This window comes from Cryptomeria japonica, chromosome 5, assembly GCF_030272615.1.
Source record: "Cryptomeria japonica chromosome 5, Sugi_1.0, whole genome shotgun sequence".
Classification (NCBI taxonomy): domain Eukaryota; kingdom Viridiplantae; phylum Streptophyta; class Pinopsida; order Cupressales; family Cupressaceae; genus Cryptomeria; species Cryptomeria japonica.
The window spans coordinates 554,321,458-554,348,357 of record NC_081409.1 but is presented as its reverse complement, the minus strand read 5'-3'; the positions used below and the strand labels follow the sequence as shown (position 1 = coordinate 554,348,357).

Sequence of the window (26,900 nt, the reverse complement as noted above, 5' to 3'; positions counted from 1 at the left end):
ATGGTTAATCATTTTATGCTTAATCAATCCTAACTAGGTATTAGATGGATGCTTTTTTGCTGTTTAACTAGTAAGCAATATGTTGATTACACAACGGGTTGAATGATTAATATTTTAAAATATCCGAAATTGCATAGGATTGTGTAGTAAATTAGGGGTGTTCATTACATATTACTTGATATTTTGGAGATACACTAGGCACTTCTATGTGCTTTTCAGTTTTGTACTATATCAATCCAATTAACCATTATTGGCCACTTATTATTATCTTAGAATTAAATTAAAACCAAACTGCTGGCTTCTTGCTTTTTGTTTCTATTGATATTTTTTTTGGTACGTGTTTATGTGGCGAAAGTCATACTTTGGCTCTTTTTGGTCAACACAGAATAGAATGCTAAGTATCTTATCCTCTCTTGAATAAGGAAATCCCTAATGCCGTTCTAGATGTTCAAAGGGGATAACCTCAAGGTTCCAAATGTCAGGACTTGACTGTGGGATAACTCAGCAGTTTGATGTGTTTTACTGGTAAACATGAGGGGACTTACGTTTACAACAAGCTGGCTTGCACCCGACGATGCCTTGATTCTCAGATTGGGAAAATAAATATCAAAAGAGAAGGGTTTAGGGATCCTAAGTACAATGGTAGTAATGGCTGGTGTTGCAGATAGATAGATTTCCATAAACTAATCCTCGCTTCGCCAGAGATATACTCACAATGTCATAGGGATAGTGCAAGCTCCAAGGGAGTGAAGGATTTTCAGACTGGAGGTACTCATTTAGGCACCCAATTCCGATGCAGCCTAAGACAAATATCTACAGTTGAACTAAGCACAATAGTAAGGTTCAAACTAACCATACACGGTGACTCACAATCAGCAAGCCCCCAATGGTATGAACCCAAAATCTCATCAAATACCCCCCACACTTTACCATTAGAACCATTGAACTATAACTAGTTAATCTGATGAAAAGAAACCATGCAAATAGAGGAAAACAAAAATAACAGATTTCGATGTTCATATATTTGTTTCAACTGCCATTACAACAATTTCTTCCAGCAGTCCTATTCTACTCCTAATTTGCTAACTACAACTACCTCTAACTTGCTGGCTGCCTAATTCTAAAAGATCTAACCCTTTACAAAAGAGAGGCACTGGCCTTTTATAGATTTTTACATTTAAGATCAAGGGCTAAGATTGATTGCATCCAATGGCTGCAATCTGCCTTCTAGAAGCCTGGCAACTTTAACCCATGCCTGATAACTTCCATAACTCCTAGCTGCCACATTCAACCACCTTCCTAGCTATTGACAACTGTTCCACATCAATTTGGTCAATGAAGTAGCTGAAGAATAACTGACCTGTGTAACCCCTTGTTTTAATGCATTAAGCGGGGCCCACAGGTAGCTATTTACACTAAAACAATTCAGTTTTACAAACTGATTTTTTGGAATTTCCAGCTGTACAATTTTTGAGTGTTTTGTTGATGCCTTTCAAAGACTTACAATGACATCACTTTGGTCCCGACTTTATGGCACGCTCTTCAATGCTCAGTGATCACCATTTTGATCTTTCACGCTGCATCTTTCATCTTGTGGCCCTGACATTCTTCATTGTGAGCTCTAAGTTTCCCCTTTGCTCTTTGTAGCGGCGATGATCTACAAAAGCAAGTTCAACTTGAATCAATCACTTCGAAAAATTTAAGTAATTTTAACAAATATTAAATGTTAAGGCAATGTTGGGCTTCGTTTTGGTGAATAAGAGGGGAAAATGAAAGGTGTTTACTTTTAAAACAATTCGAACCTGCTTTACTTCATTTCACTTTTGACCTAAGATCGTGCCACTTTAAAGGGAAAAGTTAGGTGATTTAGAACCAAAGTGCCAAAAAAGTTCCTTTATGATTTCACTTAATGTTTTCCCTTTTAAGAAAATCTTCGACGAATGAGAGCAAAAGTGCCAAAAAGTTCCCTTTATGAAGTTTATGAACCTATTGTTCTACCAACTTTAAGGAAAAAGTTAGGTGTTTTGGAGGTAAAGTGCCAAAAGAAGGTTTATGTTTTGACGTTTTAATATTTATCACCTTGGAATACTTGGGGGGGGGGGGGGGTTATCAACAATTGCAGGGGCATTTTATTTCAAAATGCTTGGCTTATACAAAATCATTTCAGTTGTTTTAAATCTCCAAACCTTGACGCCTAGCAACATGGGGGAAAAGTTCGGCGATTTAGGGTGGAAATGTGAAATGTGCCTTATGTTTTGATTGAGACATACAAACTTTTAGCTAATTTGACCTTGGAACATATGAACTCGCCTCATTATTCTTATCGACATCTTAAAAGGTTTCGACCCCTTTTCGGCAGATGCAAGGTGTGATATGGGAAAGGCTTATATGTTTAATTTTTGAAAATACTTGAACCCTTTACTCGATATTTTTGCCGATGATTTGAAGGATGATTTCAAAGAAAAAGCTTTATGTTTTAAAATGCATTGAAACTTATTTCTCATTTAGCGCCCTTATCCCCAAAATTCCTTTCGATTTAGTCTTCTGCGAATTTGGTATATTTTTCGGCAAAATGAGATGCGATGGAAAGAGGCGTTTTGAGTTTTTGCAAGGCCTTTATCGGGATATTTTCGTCCTTTGATAGAGGAAATGAACAAACGATGCCCTTTCACTTTAACGAAGAATACCCAAACTTTTCCCTTTGTTTTCGACCTTGGCCATTTCGGGGAGATTTTCAGGTTATGCCGAGGGTTATGTAAACATGACCTTACCTCCCACATCTGGCGCTTCAAGGATCTTCAGGCCTTAGTGATTTGGCACTTCAAAATGTGAAATCCACTATCCCTCTCGGCATTTTATCGGCCTTTGAAGGCTCGATAGCAGGACGGGATTTTATCGGCGTTCCTCAAAAGCTTGCAATAGAGACACTCGCATTTTCTTCGGGCCTTTTGGTCTTGATTGTGGGATCCGAGAGGAGTCGTGGGGGCTATGAAAGAGTTCGAACTTGGTATCTTGCCCTTTCTGCAATTGTTTAGGGGTTTCTTCGGCATTTTGGCGGGGTATATTATTGGCGTCGAACTTCTCCCTCTTGTGCAGAGCAATAGGTAGCAAGGGTCCCTTGTCATAGACGGGGTGTGTGTGCGATACGCACAATAGTACGTGATATCATAGATGAAAAAGTTGGACTCAACAATAACTCGGCAATTCCAATTTATTTTAAAAACTTGGGATTCAGTGAGGCAATAACTTGGCAAATTTATCAAACATTTGAACACACAATTTTTTAAAATTTTCTTCAAAAAAACACATATACTGAGTTTGTAGAACATAATACCGATTTCCATCATGTATAAATCAAAAATTGAGTTAAATACATATCATAGACTAGAAAACTCTGATACATATTAATTTCAAGGTTGGTATCAATGAAAATTATAAATCATAAATTTCGTCTATGACTAAAGCTCAAAAAAGTTTGTTGCTATGTGGGTTTTGTTGAAGTAGATGGTACAACTACAATATCCTCAATAGGTGCCTCATCCATAGTGATAGGATCAAGTTGTGTATGTGTGGATATTGCCTCTGCGGGTTGACCAACCTCACCTTTTGCTTCCTCATATGATGCCACTTTTGCTTCCCATTTAGTTGGCCCCCCTCCAAATTAGCAAACTCATCATTAGTTAACAATGGATCCACATCAACATCATCAAGCTTAGCAATCCAATCTGAATATGAATTAATGTCATCAAGGTCAAGTGATTCATGTGAACCTTGCCCTTGTACCTTTTTTTCATGCAATCGAAGGTTGTACCGCACATAGCCAAGGTCATTCAAATGCTTTTGAGTCAACCTATCACCTTTTTTTGTGTGAATGGGCTAAAAAATACTCTAGTTGTGCTCACAACCAGAAGAAATACAAGGCTGAGATAAAATGTGGATGGCAAGCTTTCGAAGATTAAGCATTGCTATAAAATTCTCACCACAAATCTACAAGGATAACAACTGCTATTTATAACTTAGTAAGGATTCAGTAAACTTAAAAATTAAAATAAATTGTAAAATAATATTAAACTTATTTTTTTTACCTGGTTGCAAAGTGTCATATGATTGCAAGGATTTGAAGAAAACAATGCCCCTTTGGCCTTCTTATAACTTTGCATCTCATTAAGTATGAGGTTTTGAAGGTTAACATCATCAACCAATTTCTTAGTACATGTGTTGAGGCCAACAAGAACCTTTGTATCTGCTTTGAAAGTAGGGGAGAAATAAAACTTGAGGTTCAAATAGTAGGGAACAACATGAATATGTTGGTGGTGTTGTCAATTCCACCTCCGATCAATTATGCGCCATATGGGTTCATATTTGGTCTTGTTTGATCCATACAAATACTAAATCGCCTCTTTGTCCTTATCCGTGGTCTCATATAGATACTATATGGGGTTTTGATCCCCATCCTCGAATCATAGAACCCTAAACAACATTTTTGACACCTAAATATCAAAAGCTCAACAAAATCAGCAAATTGTAATATTAAAAAATTAAAATAAATCATAAATCAAAGTTTGAAAACTTACATTGATGATTCCCTCCATGACTTTAACAAATCTATCATAAAAAATGGTCTTCACAACCTTTTGTGCTTAAACCTGCCTACAATAAGAACTCTCCAGTCATTTTTCGCTCTCAAACATGCGCTTAAGGTCAGGAAATGTAGCTAATACGTTTTGCAAGGTGAAGAAATTAGTAGCAAAGCTTGTGACTCCTGATTGCACAAGATCCTTATGTAATGCCCCCTTTTTGAAAATGGATTTAATAATAAATAACAATAATAAACTAAAATAAATAATAATAAAAATAAAATATTATATAAAATTAAAATTTGTTATAAGTTTAATGAATGGTCAAAGGACATGATGTAAAGAGTTATGACTATTGGATGATTAAAGGGAGGATTCAAGTATAAAAGGAATGAATCAATCATCTACTTGGAAAATCAATTGGGAAGAATATGAAGAATCTTGAGGAAATAAATGATTATTTTTAAATGACAACAATTAAGGATGTATAGTTGTGACTCATTCAAAGGGCAGAAATCATGAAAGGTTGTGACTCCCTCAAGAATAATGTATAAAAGGGAGATCATTTCCTTGAGAGGAGATCATCAAGCAAGGAATAAACAAATCATACAATTGAGAATGAATGGAAAAGGAATAAGATCTAATTGGGAATTAAGGTAGAAACAACAGATAAGGAGATCCGCATAAGAAACAAGTACGTAAAGTAAAGTACAGGAATAATACAGATTATATAAATCAGAGCAGAAACTAAGGAATAAAAGATTTAAGAACAAGCAATTCAGATCATCAACTCAGGACAGCAAGTCAGAAATACAGTCCACAATCAATTAACCATCAATCAAGAATATCAATACAATACACCAATTCAGAAATCAATTCACATTTAATTCAGAATATCCAATTAGAACAGCAGTTGAGAAATAACCTCAGCAATTAATATAAATCAGAAAATCAATCCAAGCAAGAATCATTCATAAAGCATTCAAGTATCCATCAAGAAATATAAATCAACAATAGTCTAGTGACTACACCAAGTCATCAATTTTGAATTCTAGTTAGTATTTGCGAACCGAATGGGGTACAGGCCCACAGGGTGGGCTATGGTTTGGAAGGACAGGGCGTTATCATCTGATGGGGTCTGGGCTCACGGGGTGAGCTAGGGTTTGGAGGGATGAGTTATTTTTCCTACCTTTGAAAAACTAGGGATGGGGTCCTTGGTTTCATCATTGTTGAGTTTGGGATGTGGTCTTTTAGCTCAGTAAATTTGTAAGGTTTTTACAGGGAATTCAAGATTTGATCAACTTGGGTATTATGTAATGTTGTATTGACTTGAATACATTTATATAAATTGCAATTCTTGATAAAACTATTATATCTTGACTGAATTCTATTATTTCAAAGAATATCCCAAAAAGGGGACATTGCACCTTACCATTAGTGTGCTCTCTTATAAGATTTAGGAACTATGTGTGGCTATAGATGTACTTAGTAATATTTCTTCCATCTTCAACCACATTCTTCACGCAACTTAGTTTCCCTATGTCCCTCAAGGAGTAAGTCAAGATAGCGGGCAGCACAAGGGCTCCAAAATAATGCTGGTTGCTTGTCTCTAGAAGTTTATCAGTTGCCACATATGCAACTATGTTGTTGATCACAATTGGAATGACATTTTGCACTCACACTTTCATCACTGCTTCACCCACATGCTGCACAAGGTCTTTGCATTTTTTATTTCATCGTATGCATCAATTGATTTTTAAAAATACCAACTGTCCCCCAAAGCCACTAAAAGTTGATGAATGTCCTATTTCTGCCATCTATCCACCCATCAGATTAAATGGTGCAGCCTTTCTTTTCTTAAGATTTCCTTTGTTCTTCTGGTAGCTGGCATGTTTTGGATCTCATCTTGCAATAATGGCCCACTCAACTCATTATGACTTGGGGCCTTGTACCCCGTACCTACCATAATAAATGCATTGACCAAATGTTCCCAACAAGGACTAGAGCAACATTAGATGAAATAAAATTGTAGTACCAAAATCTTGCAAATGTGAACTTTGCCTCATGTTGCAATTCTCTATTCCTTGCAGTGAAGGTTGTGAAGCAGAAGTTTTATGGGGAACAAAAAGCTAGAAGAATGGCTGCCCACACTTCTTGATCCTTGTATCTTGTTAGTGAACAGATTTGTCCTTCAAAAATGAACATGCAAATTAACTCCCAATGCCCAAAATGAAAAACAAAAAAAGCACTAACAGTTGGATTGATTATCATGAGATTGATAATCTTCCTCTGAATTTTATAGGGTACAACTCCCCGGTCAGATATTCAATAAATTAATTGGTTTTAAACCACACATTTGCTTTTAACCGGAAAGCAACTAAAGGCACTAACACCTACTCATAACCATGAAGTAAATGTGAAGATGACTGAATACTAAATAAAGTGAATGCAGGAAAAAGAAAACACAGTTCATATTCCCAACACCCATAGAAAATAACTAAAGAGGTAGGAGCACATATCCTTCCCAAGAGGTAACTTAATCTGAAAACAAAGTTCCAGAATTAATCACATCTACAGCTTGTCATGACAAGAATGGTACTAAAAAATAATATTAATGAGACAAAGCTCAATAAAATCTAAAGACAACAATAAAGAATTCAAAGATTCCTGAATGCCTTCTTCATTCCTTCAATATCAAAAATGAGTTCCAAGACTCAAGTTCTGTACATTACAATTGTAGGAAAAGAAAACATGCCCCGTGCTATAATTAAAAACTCAGAAATTATTGCCCTTTTCCTATAGCACACAGATTGCCGGAAAAAGAACCCTCTTTTCCCCTTTCTTTTGCATATTTATCTTTCTTTTCCTCTCGGTGAGACACTTTCAGTTCCAAAAACTGAATCCTGACATATCATATGTTGACAGCTGGATATAAATAACTGTCTTCATTCCTTCAACATCAAAAATGAGTTCAATGTAATATTTAATCATAATGTTTTAATCTAAAAACATTATAACTTAAAATACATAATATTTATGAATTAACTATGGGCTCCATCGTTACAAATATAAGTCGTGCCTAGTTAATGTTTGAAAACAGGAAACTTGGTCGTTGTTGGTCACTTTGGACAGACTCGTGCTCAGTCCACCATATCTTTTGAAGGAGATATAATTCGGTTAATCGCTCTGGTGGAAACGTGCGCAACTTGTTTGTGCACAACATATCCAAAAATGGGAAAAATCCAACGGTGGAATAAAAAGATATGCCCCCCGCAACATGACGGTTTTTCTGTCACAAAAATCAGAACTTGATATTGTTTGCAGTGCAAGAGCTATGTGTGTCTTGGCAACTCCATGATTTCATTGATTCGTACAAGCAAACTGGAAAAAGAAAACTATTGGTATGATCAACAACATAACAATACGGGTCTAATCTGAATTCATTATAATATCACCACATCCCATAATTGAAAATTATGACAGCTATGAAGAAGAAGGCATGATAAAATGTTAAACATCTGTGCGAGCCATAGTTTTTCTCTTTCTTGATATTAAGTGGGGTGGGTTTATTTGCAACTGAGTGTCTTGCTATTCATCCAAATGAAAGTCTCTTTCCTGTTAAAACTCGAGTTCCTTGATAATATTTACAACTAACGGGGCTGGTGGTATATGGTAAACCTTGTGCTCCGAACTCTTACACTTTGGAAACTGCTCAAGAACTGCTTGAACTTTTGGAACCTGTTGAACTACTATGAACCATTTTGAACCTGCTTGAACTGAATGAACCTGCTTGAACTGAATGAACCCGACTGAACTGAATGAACCTGCTTGAATTGAATGAACCCGATTGAACTGAATGAACCTGCTTGAATTGGTTCAAGGGGGTTCAATGGTTCAGAAAGTTTTAAAGACATTCTTTTTCACTTAACTGGAACTTAACACAAAACTTTAAAGGGAAAAAGTCTATGGAGACATGATACACAACTAGAGGGGCCCGACTTAAAAATTTTCAATTGGGCGGACCACAAGTGGGCCAACAACTGGCTCTGTCTGGGGACTGCTTTTTCATGCAAAAAGTGGAGAACTTTCAGAATCTCTGGCTAGGAACAGTGCCATAATCCATTGGGAAATAACAGAGTCAAGAATAAACAGTGGGAGCTGCTTGCAGAGAGGATGGAGAAGAGCAGGGCAAACCATGAAGCCAAAACAACTAAACTACTAGCACCACAAAAACTAGCAGCCAAAGCTAACACCAAAGAAGTTATCCTACACCCAAGAAAAATACTTGCAAAGCTGAAACTTATTCTCAGAGATGTACACAGGTAGGAAAATCCCACCATAAGAAGAAAAAGGCAAGAAAAAATCACACATAACCATTAACTGATGTGGAGAAGTATGATCCTTTCCGAAATAAGGGGTTGTGCTCAAATGAAGTAACCCACAACCACTGTGTGCTGGCGACTTCTTTACTACTGAACATCAAACTAATAGCATGCAAGAACTTTGTGATCAAGAATTCACACCCAAAAAGCCACTTTTCATCACGAAGTTCTGAATTTTGCAGAGCCCTGTGCATAGTGTCACTCAAGCAATTCTCTAATCCTGGCTGGAAAAAGTGCTAAAATTTTTTCAAAGATAAGGTTGCATCATCTTTATAATTCTCATGAGCAAAATAATTATTCTTTAATGGATTTTCACCATTCAAACCCAGTTTGGGATAAAAAGAAACTCCACCAAGCGTAGGATCCAAGTTAGCAGAAATAATTCCATCATTCTCGACTATTAAATCCACAGACTTCTTATTGAAAGAAAAAGTATAGAATGAAGTAATACCTGGATCTTCCATGCTGAGATCTTCTTGTCCGATAGATGATGAAAAATGACTCATAATTTTCTCTTCGATAACCTTTTGTTTATGACAAACTAAAGAGTTAGATATAATGCCAATATGATCTTGTTTTTCTTGCTTACACCAAGTTATATAAGAAAGAATATTACCTCCAAAATCAGTCTTAAAGCAATATTTTTCTAACTCGTTTTTATCATGAGAAAAGCATTTATCTTCAACAATTAATTGAGAATCAGAAAACTCAAAGAGAGGATTGTCTCTAACTTTAGAATCTTCATTATACTCAGCCGGCAAGTATAACGCATTAGTGTCTCTCCAAGTGATTTTCTCTTCTGAATTTTTAAATTGCTCCTCCATCTTAGCTGTTGCTGTACCATTCTTTCCAATACCATCAAAAATCTCTCCCTCTTTTGGACATGTAGGAGGATCATAAAAAACAAGAGATTCTTTTTGCAAAATGATTTCATGCTCAATCTCTGAATGCACAATTAGTGATTGTGGTTTCTCAAAATCATTTTCTACAAGCATGGGATCAAACTTTATGGGAACGACATCTTTTTCCTTTGCAAGAATGAAATCTTCATTGAGAAAATATGTGGAGGAAAAAAAATTTACACCACCTTCACATGCAGACATATCCTTTTTCTGTTCATTTGATGACATTTCTTCTTTAAGAGAAATGAGTAATTTCTCATTCTTGCATGTTGAAAAAGATTTAGACTCCCAAGTCTTAACTTGACACAAATTTCTTATTTGTTGATTATGATCCCAAGCCTCTAATGGCTTGACTAATGTTGGCTCAAGATCTCCTTCACTTAGACTCGAGAAGATATATGATATTGGTTCTTTATTTTCTGATTTTTCCTTTTCTCTTTCAGCAGTAGCCTGAGTTTCTTCTTTATGATTCTTGAGGTTATAATACCTCTGATGCACACATTTCAGCAAAAAGGAAGATTTATGATCTTTAGAAGGACTTAGATTATTCTTCTCTGCCTCAGAAATGCTTCCCTTGAATGCATTCCAAAGATATTGCAGCATATGATCACTTTCACCATTCAACTCTTTCGCTGTAGGTTTGTTTCTGAGTTGTTTTCTTGGCTCAATCTCTTGCTCACTAAAAACTGAAAAATTTTGTGAATAGAAAAATTCTGGAGCAGCTGGAGCTTCATCTTCATCAACTCTCAATTGTTCCTTAAGATGCAATATTCTTTTCCTGTTAGCTTGCAACTGATGTATCCTTTCTTCCAACTCTTTCAGCCTGTGAAACCTTGCACAAAGACTCGTCCATAAAAGAGCGGATGCATGGTCATCTTCTATGCTTTTATTAATTTTAACAGCATGAGAAATGCTTTCCTTGTAATGATCCCAAAATTCGTGCAGCACTTTGTCATCCATCGCAAGAATTTCAAAGATGGTGGGATTTGGCCTTTTCCCCTTTCCCATTGCTCTTGATTTGAGCATGATATTTTACACAGAGTCGCCAATCTCTTTACACAGATATATTAAATCAAATTGAGGAAAGAAAACACTGATCTTTCATTTCCGGATCCCCAGCAGAGTCACCAAAAAATCTGTTAGTGAACAGATTTGTCCTTAAAAAATGAATATGCAAATTAACTCCCAATGCCCAGAAGGAAAAACAAAAAAAAGCACTAACAGTTGGATTGATTATCATGAGATTGATAATCTTCCTCTGAATTTTATAGGGTACAACTCCCCGGTCAGATATTCAATAAATTAATTGGTTTTAAATCACACATTTGCTTTTAACCGGAAAGCAACTAAAGGCACTAACACCTACTCATAACCATGAAGTAAATGTGAAGATGATTGAATACTAAATAAAGTGAATGCAGGAAAAAGAAAACACAGTTCATATTCCCAACACCCATAGAAAATAACTAAAGAGGTAGGAGCACATATCCTTCCCAAGAGGTAACTTAATCTGAAAACAAAATTCCAGAATTAATCACATCTACAGCTTGTCATGACAAGAATGGTACTGAAAAATAATATTAATGAGACAAAGCTCAATAAAATCTGAAGACAACAATAAAGAATTCAAAGATTCCTGAATGCCTTCTTCATTCCTTCAATATCAAAAATGAGTTCCAAGACTCAAGTTCTGTACATTACAATTGTAGGAAAAGAAAACATGCCCCCTGCTATAATTAAAAACTCAGAAATTATTGCCCTTTTCCTGTAGCACACAGATTGCCAGAAAAGAACCCTCTTTTCCCCTTTCTTTTGCATATTTATCCTTCTTTTCCTCTCGGTGAGACACTTTCATTTCCAAAAACTGAATCCTGGCATATCATATGTTGACAGTTGGATATAAATAACTGTCTTCATTCCTTCAACATCAAAAATGAGTTAAATGTAATATTTAATCATAATGTTTTAATCTAAAAACATTATAACCTAAAATACATAATATTTATGAATTAACTATGGGCTCCATCGTTACAAATATAAGTCGTGCCTAGTTAATATTTGAAAACAGGAAACTTAGTTGTTGTTGGTCACTTTGGACAGACCCGTGCTCAGTCCACCATATCTTTTGAAGGAGACATAATTCAGTTAATCGCTCCGGTGGAAACGTGTGCAACTTGTCTGTGCACAACATATCCAAAAATGGGAAAAATCCAACGGTGGAATAAAAAGATATGCCCCCCGCAACATGACAGTTTTTCTGTCACAAAAATCAGAACTTGATATTGTTTGCAGTGCAAGAGCTATGTGTGTTTTGGCAACTCCATGATTTCATTGATCTGTACAAGCAAACTGGAAAAATAAAACTATTGGTATGATCAACAACATAACAATATGGGCCTAATCTGAATTCATTATAATATCACCACATCCCATAATTGAAAAATATGACAGCTACGAAGAAGAAGGCATGATAAAATGTTAAACATCTGTGCGAGCCATAGTTGTTCTCTTTCTTGATATTAAGTGGGGTGGGTTTATTTGCAACTGAGTGTCTTGCTATTCATCCAAATGAAAGTCTCTTTCCCGTTAAAACTCGAGTTCCTTGATAATATTTACAACTAACGGGGCTGGTGGTATATGGTAAACCTTGTGCTCCGAACTCTTACACTTTGGAAACTGCTCAAGAACTGCTTGAACTTTTGGAACCTGTTGAACTACTATGAACCATTTTGAACCTGTTTGAACTGAATGAACCCGACTGAACTGAATGACCCCGACTGAATTGAATGAACCTGCTTGAACTGAATGAACCCGATTGAACTGAATGAACCTGCTTGAACTGGTTGAAGGGGGTTCAATGGTTCAGATTGTTTTAAAGACATTCTTTTTCACTTAACTGGAACTTAACATAGAACTTTAAAGGGAATAAGTATATGGAGACATGATACACAACTAGAGGGGTTTGACTTAAAATTTTTCAATTGGGCAGACCACAAGTGGGCCAACATATCTGTAACCCAATGGAAGAAGAGGCCCATATATTTGCTTGTGACCTTAGAGAACTGAATATTGGGATTGGGGCTGCCATTGCTTTTGTTGTTTTGCTTTTGTCTGCCTTCCTTTGCTCAAACGTTGCACGGAGTGGTTTTGCCTCCTTCTCAAGCTCTTCACTAGCTACTTCATAGGTCTTAACACCTTGGCAAGGGATCTGTGCAAGATGAAATTTGAGTTGATTTATGCGACCGTCCATAAACCTAGTGCAATGGATCCAAATAAATTCTCCCATAGCCCTTGGTCTCCCATGTTTCCAATGATCTCTTGGTTTGCCACTAGTTCTTGTACTTGCAAAAGCCATTTTCTTTTAGAAAATACAAATGAAACCTAGCAAAAGGTATACAACATAAAAAATCAGTATGACTCTAGTGAGCATTGCAAGCTTAATGCTAACATAAAAAAATAATAATAGTCTAGTAGCTAGTTGGTTTAATGCTATTCATGGTTTGTTTGAAATGGAGCTATTATAAATTTAAATCTTTGTTAAGGTGATAGACTTTAATGAACATATATAGTAGAAACTACCAATTTTGATGTTTTTTAATTTTATTGGTTCCTATGTATTCCCGTAGCAATGCGAATTATTAGTGCCCATGGTTTATTAGTTTCTAAAGATTTGTTTCTCGTTACAGCCTTTGGCCCCAAGTTCGTGCATAGTGTACTCGTGTTTTTAACTGTGTCTCTGGGTCCTTTTACCTAAGGGTCTGATTTGGGTCCTAGTGTATTGTTGGTATGCCCCTGTGTTTGCCCAAGTTACTGCCGTAGTGTCCTAGGCGAACCCAAGTGTACCCATGGCCTAGGATGCCAATAAAGTGCATTTTTCAAACAAAAAAACATTTTCTAATTGCTACACGTCCCCCAAAGATGTTGTTCACCCTAAAATTCTTCTATTTGGTGTCTAGAAGTCATTTCACAAACACAAAGCATGAAGAAAACTATTTTTGACTTTACTAGGGCATCTCTGACTTGGTTCTTGTGGCTCTCTTCCGAGAAAAGCATATCTTCTTCCTTTTTCATTTTTGCTGTAGTCGTCTATCCTCTTGGTAGTGGGTGATACAAGTGTGCTTTGCTATGGATGTAAGTAAGAACCCCCTTTTTTGAATATTTCTTTTATGTTGCCCAAGGTTTGTGCCTTTGATTGAGATAGAAATTCTCTCTTAAGCATAGATGGATGATTTGTTAAATCTGTTTTGATTGCTTCTTGTAGAGAAATGGGTGCAAAGGCTTTTAGAAGACCTTTGAGGTTTTCAAACAATCCATTAACAAAGAGAGAAGTGATTTTGTGTTTAGAAATGTTAGGAACCATTATTGCAATTCATTGTAATTTAGCAATATAGGATTCTATAGAGTGTTGTTTGATAGTAACGAGTTCTCTAAAATACTCATCCCCATCCTTTTGTTCAAAGTGGTCCAAAATCCTTTGGCTAAAGCCATCAAATGTTTTCACAAGGCTTTGTCCTTGTGTGACCAAACCATGGTGCAACCAATTATTATGCTACACCTTCTAAGAATCGCATCTTCCTTGCCATAGGATCAAGGGTAGTAATTTTGCAATTTTTGCAACCAATTTCTCGTAGAAATCTTGTTGCTGACATCAAAGGTGGGAGATTTCAACTTACCTACTTTTTGCTAAACCATTAGCCTTCCATTGTTTTATTGCCATCAGAGGTTCTTCTCTTAGAAGTTGTAACAATGATGTCTTGTAATGTCTCCGTTTTTAGCAAAAGTGATTTGTGAACAATTAACTTAGTTTCCATGTTTTCCCAAAGGCTAATTGGGGAACACAAGATCAATCTTGTTGACTTTTTGTTGACAATGAGCTCAGTTGGCCTTGGTGAACCTAGTGATGCTTTCAAAATCAATTTCTGACCTTTTGGGAGCTCTGCAAACATCTTGGAGGAGTATGCTATTTTTAGTAAGTCACTCAATTGCCTCAGGTCATCGTCTCAAGTTTTTAGTATCATGTTGGTATGATCAAAATTTGATTTCTATGTCATTTCAAGGCTTCCACAACTTGGGGTAATTATTGAGTTTATTAATAAATTATTCACTAAGTTGTCTAATGTCGAAAAAATATAAATGGACAACTTAGTGTAATAGCTCTTTAAAAAGGTGTTAAGATATGTTTTAAGTTGGATGCCTAGGCTTGGGGGATTTTGTATATGAAAAATAATATTCATTTTTTGAAAAAGTCTTTGAGGGAAAAATAGATTATTATAATTAAAAATTAATTATTTCCTTTCAGAAAAGTTTTAAAAAGAGGTTGAGGGCTCATTTGTGATTTTAGACTCGAGAATTTTATTTATTTATGTTGCTAGAGAACTGTTGACGTGTATTTTGTACACAATCATACACAGAATAAAATACCGACAGGCATCTTATCCTCTCTTGAGAAAATAGTCTCTAACTGCTGAAGATCTGCAAAAAGGATCAGTTAGATGGACTCCAAGGTTCTTTTAGTGGGGTCTCCACGTGTGGACAAGCTTTTTAGTGGTATGATGTGATTTGCTGTTTCCTTCAAGGCTTCTTACGGATTCAATGGTTCGAAGATTTCACTAATCTAAAAAGAACTTTCAAAAAAATGGAAAAAGGACAGGGTTTAAGTAAATCTAATCTGGCCTAACCCTATGAACGACTTAGCATGAATGAGATTTGGCAAGACTCAACCAATTTCAATTTCGCCATAAGACAACAACTCAACTGAAATTAGTGCGATCTTCTAAGGTAATAATGGTGTTCAATGCATCAAAGACCAAGGACACTACTACGAAGGTACATATCCTAGATGCGAAAATGCTTGAAGGTTAAGGACTCAAAGTGTTTTCCAGTCGACCACGCAAGGCGTTCCTACAATCAGCAAGAAGCTAGTGGTTTGGATTGCGAATCCTACCAAATATCAAATCTCACACTTAGTCTTTCTAATTAACAAACTACTTTGATTGAGCGTGATTCAAGTACATCCAACAACCATGAAGATAACTCAAGAAACTTGCAACAAAACACCATAACTTCAATATTTTATTGATTTCCAAGTCATCATATACAACAATTGCTTGAATTTCTCTCTTCAAGACTCAATCTTGCTACAAAATAAAAATTGCTTACAATTCTAATCTCTCCATTTCACTCTTAACTCTATTCTCTATTAACTGACTATTACAAATGAAATGGAAAATGGGGGTATAAATAGCATCCCCAATTACAATGAAAGGTCCAGATTGAAAGTAAATCAACGGACAAGATCATGACATCTAAACCCTAATTAGGGTTTGTTACAAATGACCTCCTTTTTACTGAACAATATTAAATACATAGCCAAATATTAAATTTGGCACAAAAATCTAGGAGGTATCAACCAATGAGAAATAAGATGTCATGTCATCTGTAACAACCTTTCATCTAGAATCTTATTCCCTTTCCAATTTTCCTTCTTAGCATATGCAATGAATTTTGTCACGATTCCTTCGATTTCTGTGATTGGAATCTCGGGAAGATTCTTGATACTCTCTTCTAAGTGGATAACCTGATCAAATGCATCTAGAAGAGCTGTGTCCCAAGTAGGTTCAAGTTCCTTTGTTCTATCAATCAGGAGCATGGTGGCATACATTTGATCATACTGCTCATCTGTAACATCTGCGTCCTTGCGAAAGATGATAGTGATTCTATCCTCAAACTCTTGTAAATCCACATCTGTCTCGACCTCGATCCCTCTGCCAAGAATGGTACGAAGTACCTCAAATACTCTGTCCTGGATCGGATTGATCACCTCCTCAACTTGACCACATCTAACACTGATGTCCTCAAAGAGAACACTCTTTATATGGAGTAAGGTTGACCACTGAAACAAACTGTGAGAATCACCTTCTAAGATCCTCTCTTGTGCTAAAATTCTTCTAGATGTATGTCTTATAACTTTCAAGACAGGGATGACAACGTCCTTGGTATGGGCAAATGCAGCTACTGTTGCCATCAATCTGTGGATTATCTCAAGAACTTGGATAGCCTGGTGGGTGATCTTCGACATCCTTGTAATAAACTCAATGGCCATCGTGTGAGATCTATCCATCCAATTACATGTACGCTGGACCATATTCCTGAATCTTTCTGTTTCATTGATTGATTGAAGGGGCAATGCCTGCAATGGTGATCTAACTGGATCCTGACGTCCCAAAGGTTCATTGATGTGACTGAAATATGTCCTCCATGCACCGACCTCTTTCTCAAGCTTTCTATTCTTTTCTACTTCTTCTCTAAACTTATCCTTCAATGCCTCAAATGTGTCGGTGGCATCATCTAAAGTCTGCTCTGCTGTGGATGGTCCTAACTCAATAGTCTGTATATGATAGTCCTCTGCTAGGATCTCACCCTCATATTTGTCTGCTGCCGGTGTAGCTATCTGCAGTTTTCTAGATCCAGTCTCATCTCGAATCATCTTGGACATCTTTGTAGCCTTCTTCTTCTCTGTTGTCATATGTGAACGTCCAACAAGGCTCTCTAGATCGTTTGCACTGTCCTCGTCCTCAATTACGATCACCTTAGTCAATCTTTCCTTCAACCAATCTGGGATATTTGATCTTGTCTCTTGAACTTGAATTTCTTTGTGTACTACTTCTTCTTGTCTGGGAGGAGATGTTACTTCATTATCATTATCTAAATCATAGTCTTGGAGAGATCCATCGGATGAAACATGCTGTGCCTGTTCTTCCTCCTGTCTGTCATTCTGTACCATCGATTCCATGGATTCTTCCACTCGAACTGTTCTATCTTCTGGCCTGGAAGAAGTACCTGGTGTTTGATCTTTGTTAGCACCTTGCTTTTTCTTGGAAGGCTCTTTCTTTTCTGATCTTTCCTTTCTCTTTGAACCTCTCGGATGGAGATTGCCCTCACTGGCACATCGAAGGTTACCTTCTCCTGAATTCCTAGGATTAGGATTGCCTTCACTAACACTGGCTCCACCTTCGGCTGGCTTTTCTTCCAAAGTAAAAGACATGGCTATGCCTTGTTCTCTCAACTTCTGGTGCTGAACGTCTACCCATCTGCGAGTACAAGACAAGACTGGTGCCATCAAATCATCTAAATCCACGGCCTCGGGCTCATTCCAATTCAAACTTATTGTTTTGCTCTCCCTATCATATGAAGATTGGATGTGCCTGCCGTTGTCCTGAGCTTGGTCGGCTACTCTGTAAATCTTACATTTCCTGATGAAATCCAAAGGCAATCTAGAATGTATCTTTCGTTTCACTTCGAGATCATCTAGGAGATTCATCATAAAATCTTCAATCTGGTACTCATGTCTAAATCTTCTACCGACCGTCTCCTCTAAATGTCCATGTGGATCAAAACTATTCCTCCAAGCAAAAGATGAAAAAGGATACAAGGCTAACTCCCTCTCTGCGTCATCCATGGCTGAGACATTGGGACAAACCTCAACTGAATTACCCAAAATAATAGGTACCTGAACTCCATTCTGATGTCTGTGTCTGAATGCCTTCACATATGCTGCCAACTGCCTTGTTACTTCAAGTAACACAATTCTATCTGTAGGGTACCTCGGCAACATGTATGGAGGTAAAGGACATCCATACACTCTAATGTAAGTGAACTTGGGAAACTGAATGAACCAAGCACCGTACCTCTTGATTAACTCCTGGGCATCCTGAGATAATCTGTTGTGAATCCCTCCTTGCAACGTCCTGGTGATGTTCATCGTGAAAGTATCATTGATTAACTTGTAGTTCTTCCCTGGTGGATGATGCAAGTAGGTATAGGATTCACAAACTCTGACCTCGCCGGGTCCTCTTCCAATCACTCCTCTGTGAGGTAGTCCTGCGTACTCAACGCTCCTGATTAAGGCATAGATGACGTATGAACTCATGTGGAAGGACTTAGTAGCCCTGAGTCTTCTCAACTGTACGTCCAAGCAATGGCTAATTATTCTAGCCCAATGTATTGTACCCTTTCCTTGAACAATCACCTGGATGAAATAAAACATCCATTTCTCAAAATAGAAGGCATGAGGTGCTCCTGTAACTCTGTTGAGCATGGTAATCAAATCTCTGTACTCCTCTTGGAAATCAATCCGGTGTGGTGTGTTCGGTACTTTGCTCAGACGGGGACGACTCTTGAGTAGCCAGTTCTTGTTGATTATGCTTAGACAAGCATCTGGATCATCATCGTACACTGATCTGGCTCCTTCAATGCTCTTGTATATCATGTCCCTGTGCTCTGGAAGATGGAAGGCTTCACTTATGGCCTCCTCTGAAAGGTACGCCAAAGTGTTTCCCTCATTGGACACAATTGTCCTGGACTGTGGATTGTAATGACGGGCACACTCGATCATCAACTCGTGGCACTGAATAGCTGGAGGAAAACCGGCCGCCTTGATGATGCCACTTTCTATTATTCTCCGGGCGACAGGTGATGGCTTGCCGATGTAAGGGACCTCTCGGAACTTCTTCGTACTAAAGTTCCCCAAGTTTGTATCTCCAATGTTGCTCCACTTGGACACGATCTTGGTCTCCACTTCTTCAGTCTTCTGATCTTCTTTCATGAGAGCCGAGCGACTGGTGGATGCTCCCGCCTTTGGGGTCGCCATACCTACACAACATTTCATTATAAGAAATAGATTTTGCAATAAATAACGTAGATAAGAGAGATAGATTTTTAGGAAACCTCATGATAAGTCCCTAGAGTTATCATTTCCTAAAATACAACGATTGAGCTAAGAGATTTAAAATTCAAAATTTGAAATAGGACGATGAATGAATAAAACAATAATAATTAAATCGCCATACCTCGATAGAGAGCTAACTCTAGAATGCAAAAACAAAATTTGCCTAGGCAAAATTGAGGTATAAAGTAATCTTCAATATGATCTCCTCAAATTTGATTTCGCCACCTCTGGAGAGAATGTGATCTTCAATTTCGCACAAATAAATCACCAAGTCCCTAGCAAATTCGCCTTAGGCGTGGTCTTGGATGGATCTTCAAATTCGCTCTTGGCGTGGTCTTCAAATTCGCACCACCTTTGATCTTCAATGCAATTCGCACCTCTTCAAACACACTTCGGACGCCTCACACCACCTTGGGAATGTCTACGCCACCTTTGGCTTGAAGTCGCACCACCTTTGGAATGTCTATGCGCGCCACCCTTGGTCTTCAATTGAAATCGCACCACCTTTGGAATGTCTTCGCCACCTTGGATAAATAAAACTCGCACTATATTCGCCTCTTGTCAACTCGCATGAAGGAAGGTAAAATAATGATGTAGAAAATGATAATTCTACCCCCCTTATATAGCGCTTGCATCCTTTACCCCTTAGGCCGACTTAATAAAAATAAAACCATTTTTTAAATGATTTGCAATGACATAACAAGGCCGACCTCCATATATGAGCGCTCAAATCGATTTTTTATTAATTAAATAATTAATTACTAATGCCTTGCGTTTTTAAATTGCAAATTTCGATTTTTAAATAAGGCAAAAATAATTAATAAATGTTAACGCCATATTAAATGCCAATAAAAAATAAGATTTTCAATTTTTAAATCGATTAAGCATTTAAAGTAAATTCGAATTGTTTAATTTGGCGCCAAAAAATATGTAAATAGAGGGACGTACCTCATCGCTCTGGTCCCTTGGAGAGGGACAGGAGCGATTCACCATCTTTGGCATGATTCTTGCGTTTTCGACGTTTAACTCCTTCATTTCCACGTCCCAAATCGATCATCTGGTGGTCTTTCGAACTTGGATTTCTTTTCTTGTGCGAGCAAATGCATCCCATGACCATTATCGCCCTGGTCCCTTGGAGAGGGACAGGAGCGATCTCCATGTCTTCATGTTCATCTTGTGTCTTTGACCTTCGAAATATCATTGCTTGTGTCCTTTGCGCTTATTCCCATTCGCTTTCATTATGTGTTTAGATGCGTTAAAGGGGCCATCGCCCTTGTCCCTTGGAGAGGGACAGGAGCGGTCCATTATTTCTCCATGATCTTGGCGACTTTTAAACTTCGATCCTCTTTGCAATGTCCTCCAAATGTTGTCCTTCGCACTTCCTAACCTCGCCTCGCCTTGATCTTTGAAGGAACGGGAGTGTTTTAATAGCATCGCTTTGGTCCTTGTCCAAAGGACAGGAGCGATATGAGACTTTTACCTCGATTAGCAATGTTTGGACGTTTAAAGTTCTTGCAAATTATCTTCAAACGATGTCCTGGAGCATATGTAACCTTGTGTATCTTTGTCTTTACGTAAATCTTGCATGGATTAATCTAATATATCAATATCGCTCTAGTCCCTTCCTGAGGGACAGGAGCGAAGTTCATCATAATATGCTTGTTCTTGTTTGTACCAACTTGCAATTATCTTCATTGCGTGGAATGATGTCCTTTCGACCCTCTTGGTAACTTGAAACTTGTTTGCCTTTTGAAATTTATGCCATTATGTAGATATCGCTCTGGTCCCTTGGAGAGGGACAGGAGCGATCTAGGTCTTTAGAGTGCAAATCCTTCCATGTGATGACCTTTGCAACGTTGCGCTTGATGGAAATGCCTTGAAATGTCCTCGCCACCCTTCGTCCTGACTTGGATCGGCCTTGAACCTTGGAGGGACGACCTTGAACTCTGGAGGGACGCATCATCACCATTGTATCGCCCTGGTCCCTTGGAGAGGGACAGGAGCGATCCTTCCCTTGTGGCTTTCATCTCACTTTGCCATGTGCTAAGTTTATATTGAACGGATTCGTCCTTCTTTACTCTATCCGCCCATGCCTTGACGTCATTTGTAACTTTGCAAGAAAAGCAATTATATCAAAAATCGCTCTGGTCCCTTCCTGAGGGACAGGAGCGAACTAGGCATTTAACAGTGGTATGGACGTCCCAAAAATCTTCAATTCATATTCAATGTGCTCATCTCATGTTTTCCCTTGTTTTTGAACGTAAACTTGCCTTGACCCTTGTCTGGATTTTGCAAAATGAAGGAAATCGCTCTGGTCCCTGGGAGAGGGACGAGAGCTACAAGGTACCTCGCCCTGGTCCCTTGGAGAGGGACAGGAGCGATTTAATCAATATAGGTCATTTTCCTTCGTTTTCTGCATCTCAAATTATATTCATTTGGCAAAGTATCTTCCTTCGGACGTCCTCAAATCATTAAGTTTTCAAAATCTTGCAAGGACAAGGCGAAATTTGAATTGTAGCTCCGGTCCTTCACTGAGGGACAGGGGCGATTTTCCTCCTGGAGGCCTTTCTGTGCCCATGAAAATTTTCAATTTATATTCAATGGAAAGATCTCGTCGTTCTCTATCACTTCAAACGTAAAATTTGTCTGGACTCTGCAAGGACGATGAGATATTTGAAAATGAGCTCCCGTCCTTCACTGAGGGACAGGAGCGATTTTGCTCCTACAGGCCAAAATAACAAGATTTTTCACATTTTAACACTTCACGAGGCAAAAACAAATCAATTCCAATGCCCAGGATCAAACTTCAAAAAAGTCAAAATTTGGTCAAAACATTCAATCAGACAAAAATTCATATTGACGGTCATCATTTAGACAAGTTTAAGCTCTGCATGAACATTCCAATTGAAAATTAGACCATTTTGGCGAATTTATTGCATTCAAAATTTGCATTCTAGAAAAGAAGCTCAAAAGCTCTCAAAAATGACTGGATTTTGGCTTGAAAAGGCAAGATTTAAAACCCTAAGGCTTAGCCCTAAATCCAGACAACTAACGGACTAACAGAACCTTAAAAACGAAAGCGAAAACAAGCGAAAAACAAGCAAAAAGAGGGGGTCCCCATTTGCGATGGGGCGATGTGTGAAATGGTCACAACATCTGGCGACACCACTGAGAAATGTTGCAAAACATTTGGGAATCAATCTTTCTAAAGGAAGACTCAGAAAACCTCCCTCAACAAAACCAGGAGTCAAGAAACACTTACAAGAAAAGACCATCATATTGAGACAAAGTATCAAGTCCACAGTTACCCATGTGTGTGCAAATGCGTTAATTCCCCTCAACAAGACAATCATGATCTTCAGGTTCCCCTGTGATGAGCTACGTAGTTCGTCTAAACTCCAAAAGCATCCTGGATAGAGCCTCGCTGCCAGTTAGACGTCCATAGTCCCGACGAGGTTATCGCCGCAAGCTCACGAACATTGCTCCATTGCCAGTCAGGCGTCTATAGCCCCGATGGAGTTATTCGAAAATGCCCTTTAGCCAATTTGATATTTCCTTTTAGCTCATTTCTTTTCTTTTGATTTTTTCTCATTTTTTCATCTTTTCTTTTGATACTGCTTTTCAGTTCTGTCAATTCTTTGGCTCGTGAGTAGTGAAACTCACTAGGGTTTGAGGATTGCGGTGGCGCTGAAGCTAAACTTTAGATTTTTCACTGATCACAGCTTCGCCTGTAAACCATAATGACTCGGAGATTATAAGTGTGTGAAAATATAATAACTGGAGGACAAAAATACGTGAGTTCAATAAGCTAATCTACTTCGATGCAAATATGTCCTGACTCAAAGCTTCATTAAAAGAAACTCCCTTAGTAATTCCAAAAGACCTCATGATTTTCCAAATGCATCCAACAATCCAGCAGGAAGTCAGAGCGTTATATAACAAAATCACCCAATGTCAAATGGATACCCCTCAGGACAAAACAACTAACCTAAAAACAAAAGCACCTAAACTACAACAAAACGGAAACAAAACAAAACCCAAAAAACAACGAAAGCAAACTAAACTAACTATGTACAAGGGAAGGCCTTGGCATTTTAGGATTGGAAATAATGTTTGAGATATCTCCCGTTGACAGGCAACGGGATGTCTTCTCCAGTTAAAGTCTGCAACCTAAATGCGTTCTCTCCCAATATCTCTGAAATTTGATAAGGGCCTTTCCAAAGCCTATCAAACTTATCATGTTCTCCTCTTTTCTCATGTGCTTTGTCCCAATACAGGACGAGATCTGAAATTCGGAACGCCTTGACTCTTGCTTGTCGATCAAACCATCTCTTCACCACTCCTTGGTGTTTAGCAAAGGTCTCTAGTGCTTGATCTCGTTTCTCTTCTAAATTCATCAATTGTGTCAACCTGGCTTGCACTGCATCAGTGTCTTCCATGTACTCCTGAATGAATCTCAAGGTTGGAATCCTGAGTTGCATGGGGAAGACTGGGTCTTGGCCATAGACTAGAAAATAAGGCGAAATGCCTAATGCGTTCTTTGTTCTGATTCTGTCTGCCCATAAAGCAAATCTCAACTGGGTGTGCCATTCTCTTGGACTTCTCTCTAATAATTTCTTGATTACGCTGAGCAAATTTTTGTTGGTGGATTCTGCTAATCCATTACCCTGAGGATAATAATTTGATGAAAACTTGAGGGTTATCCCGTACTCAAAAGCCCAATTTGAGAATCTCAATGATGTGAATGCCGATCCATTGTCGCAAACCAACGCATAAGGGCATCCAAACCTTGTGATTATGTTCTCCTCTAGAAACTTGATTACAACTTCAGTAGAACAAACCTTAAGTGCCTGTGCCTCTGACCATCTGGTACAATAATCTGTAGCTGTAATGATGTACTTGTGTTGTGCTGAGGATGCGGGGTTAATAACACCAATAAAGTCCATTCCCCATTTCGCAAATGGTCTGGCTTCAATCACGGGATTCAGTGGCATGGCAGGATTTCTCTCTCTAATAGCTGCGACTTGACATGTGTGGCACGTCTTAATGTGATTGAATGCATCTTTAAAAAGCGTAGGCCAGTAATATCCTGCTCTTAGGATCTGGTGAGCTGTGGCGAGGTTGGCTCCATGTCCGGTTCCAAACTTGGAATGGAAATGTTCAATTATCTGCTTTGCTTCATCTTTGCCAACACATCTCAGGTACACTCCTTCATAGTTTTTACGGTATAAAATAGATCCTTGAAGCACGTAATGTTGACACTTTAATCTTAATGCTCTCTTTTGTGTAGGTGTCATATGAGCAGGACATCTGTGATTAAGCAAATATGTCACAATGTCTTTGTACCATTCATCAGGTGTGACATCTTCTAATTCATAAATTTGTTGGACTAATCCTGGCCCATCTATTGCTAATGTCTGCGCCAAAGCTTGTCCTCGGACTAGTTTCATGGGCTGAACCTCAATGTCAAATTCTTGGATAATGGCGACCCACTTTCCTCTTCTTTCACCTAATTCATTTTGCATGAGAAGAGTCTTGACTGCCGCATCAGGTACTATTGCATAAATTTTGGCTCTCAGGAGGTAATGTCTGAATTTCTTTACTGCCTTTACTAATGCGTATGCTTGCTTTTCAACATTTGGATATCTCAATTCTGCATCTTTCAACGGGGTGCTCATGAAAGCAATCGGGTTTTCATCCCTCTCTTCACTTCTTTGGGTGAGAATGGCGGCACAAGTGTATTCGGAAGCGAAGGAATATAAATAAAATGGTTTGAGATAATCAGGACTAATCAAAACTGGCGCCTCCATGATTGCGGTCTTTATTTCTTCAAATGCCCTTCTGGCTTGTGGAGTCCACTCGACCTTTGCATCTTTCTTTAACATTTCATTCAATGGTCTGACAATCTCGGCAAATCCGGTAATGAATTTTCGGACGAAGTTGATCTTGCCGAAAAATGATTTGAGCTCTTTCTTGCTTGCTGGCAAATTGATAGTAGATATGGCCCTTACCCTTTCAGGATCAATAGATATTCCTTTCTCTGAAATGACATGTCCTAAAAGCTTTCCTTCTGTGACTCCAAATATGCATTTCTTCGGATTAAGGGAGACACCGTATCTTCTACATCTTTGGAAGACCTTTCTCAAATCATCCACATGATCTTCTCTCTGCCTAGAGAAAACTGTGATATCATCCATATATATAATAATGCTTTTACCAATTAAATCTCTGAAAGCGATATCCATAGCTCTCTGGAATGTGGCCCCGGCGTTTATGAGTCCAAAAGGCATTCTCTTATAGGCAAATGTTCCCCATTTGGTGGTGAAAGCAGTCTTTATTCGATCTTCAGGTTCGACTAGGACTTGATTGTATCCTGAATATCCGTCTCGGAAGGACATCATCTGCGATCCATTGACGATCTGCAGTACTTCATCTAATGATGGGAGCGGATAGTTATCTTTCTCTGACGCTCTATTAAGATTTCTGAAATCCACACACAATCTGATCTCTCCATTTTTCTTTCTAACAGGTACCAGGTTGGCGACCCACGTCGAGTGTCTTACTGGGAAGATGATTTTAGCTGCGAGTAACTTCTTTACTTCTTGGTATATCAGCGGTTCCAACAAAGGATTGACGGGTCTTTGTCTTTGCCTGAATGGCTTGCTTCCTGGCTTCAACGGGATTGTGTGAGTTATAATCGCAGTGTCGTAGGTCTTGAGATCTTCATAGCTCCATGCAATGACATCTGGGAAGTCCCTCATGTTCTTTAGGATTCCATCTTTTTCAGTCGCTGTGCAGGATTTTCCAATGAAAACATTTTTAACTTGCGTCTCATCACCTAGATTGATCGCGTCACATATATTGCCTTCTACGCTGTGATTCTTCTTTTCTTTCAACTTGTCAGGATCAAAAATCCTTTCTAATTCAACCATTCCTTTCGGAATAGTGTTTGTCTTTAAGTTCAGGACTCCTTCGGCATCGAACTCAGCTTCACCCACTTCATCTTCATCTATGATCTGTGTTAAGAAGACGTCCGTGCTGGTTAGGAAGTCTAGAATGTGCTTGTCGTCTTTGAAAACCTGGAAATTGGTAACGTTGTCTGGGACTGAAGGGACTGATATTAACTCGATTGTAAACTTCTTTAATCCTTCCATTGCTAATGGAATCAATGAGCTCGCGGCCTGTGCAAGTGAATTGGCCACTTGATTTTGATGTCTATAAATTGAATTGATATTGAAAGCTTCAAAACTTTCAATTAGATCCCAGACTCGATTTCTATACTTAGTTAGCCTTTTGTCATGGCAAACATATT

General features: G+C 38.2%; 1 protein-coding gene across 1 annotated transcript in view; it reads left to right on the top strand.

The window, feature by feature from the left end:
* The window catches only part of LOC131063558 (protein root UVB sensitive 3), a 133,970-nt gene that overhangs the window by 63,862 nt on the left and 43,208 nt on the right, over positions 1 to 26,900 (top strand). The window lies entirely within an intron of this gene.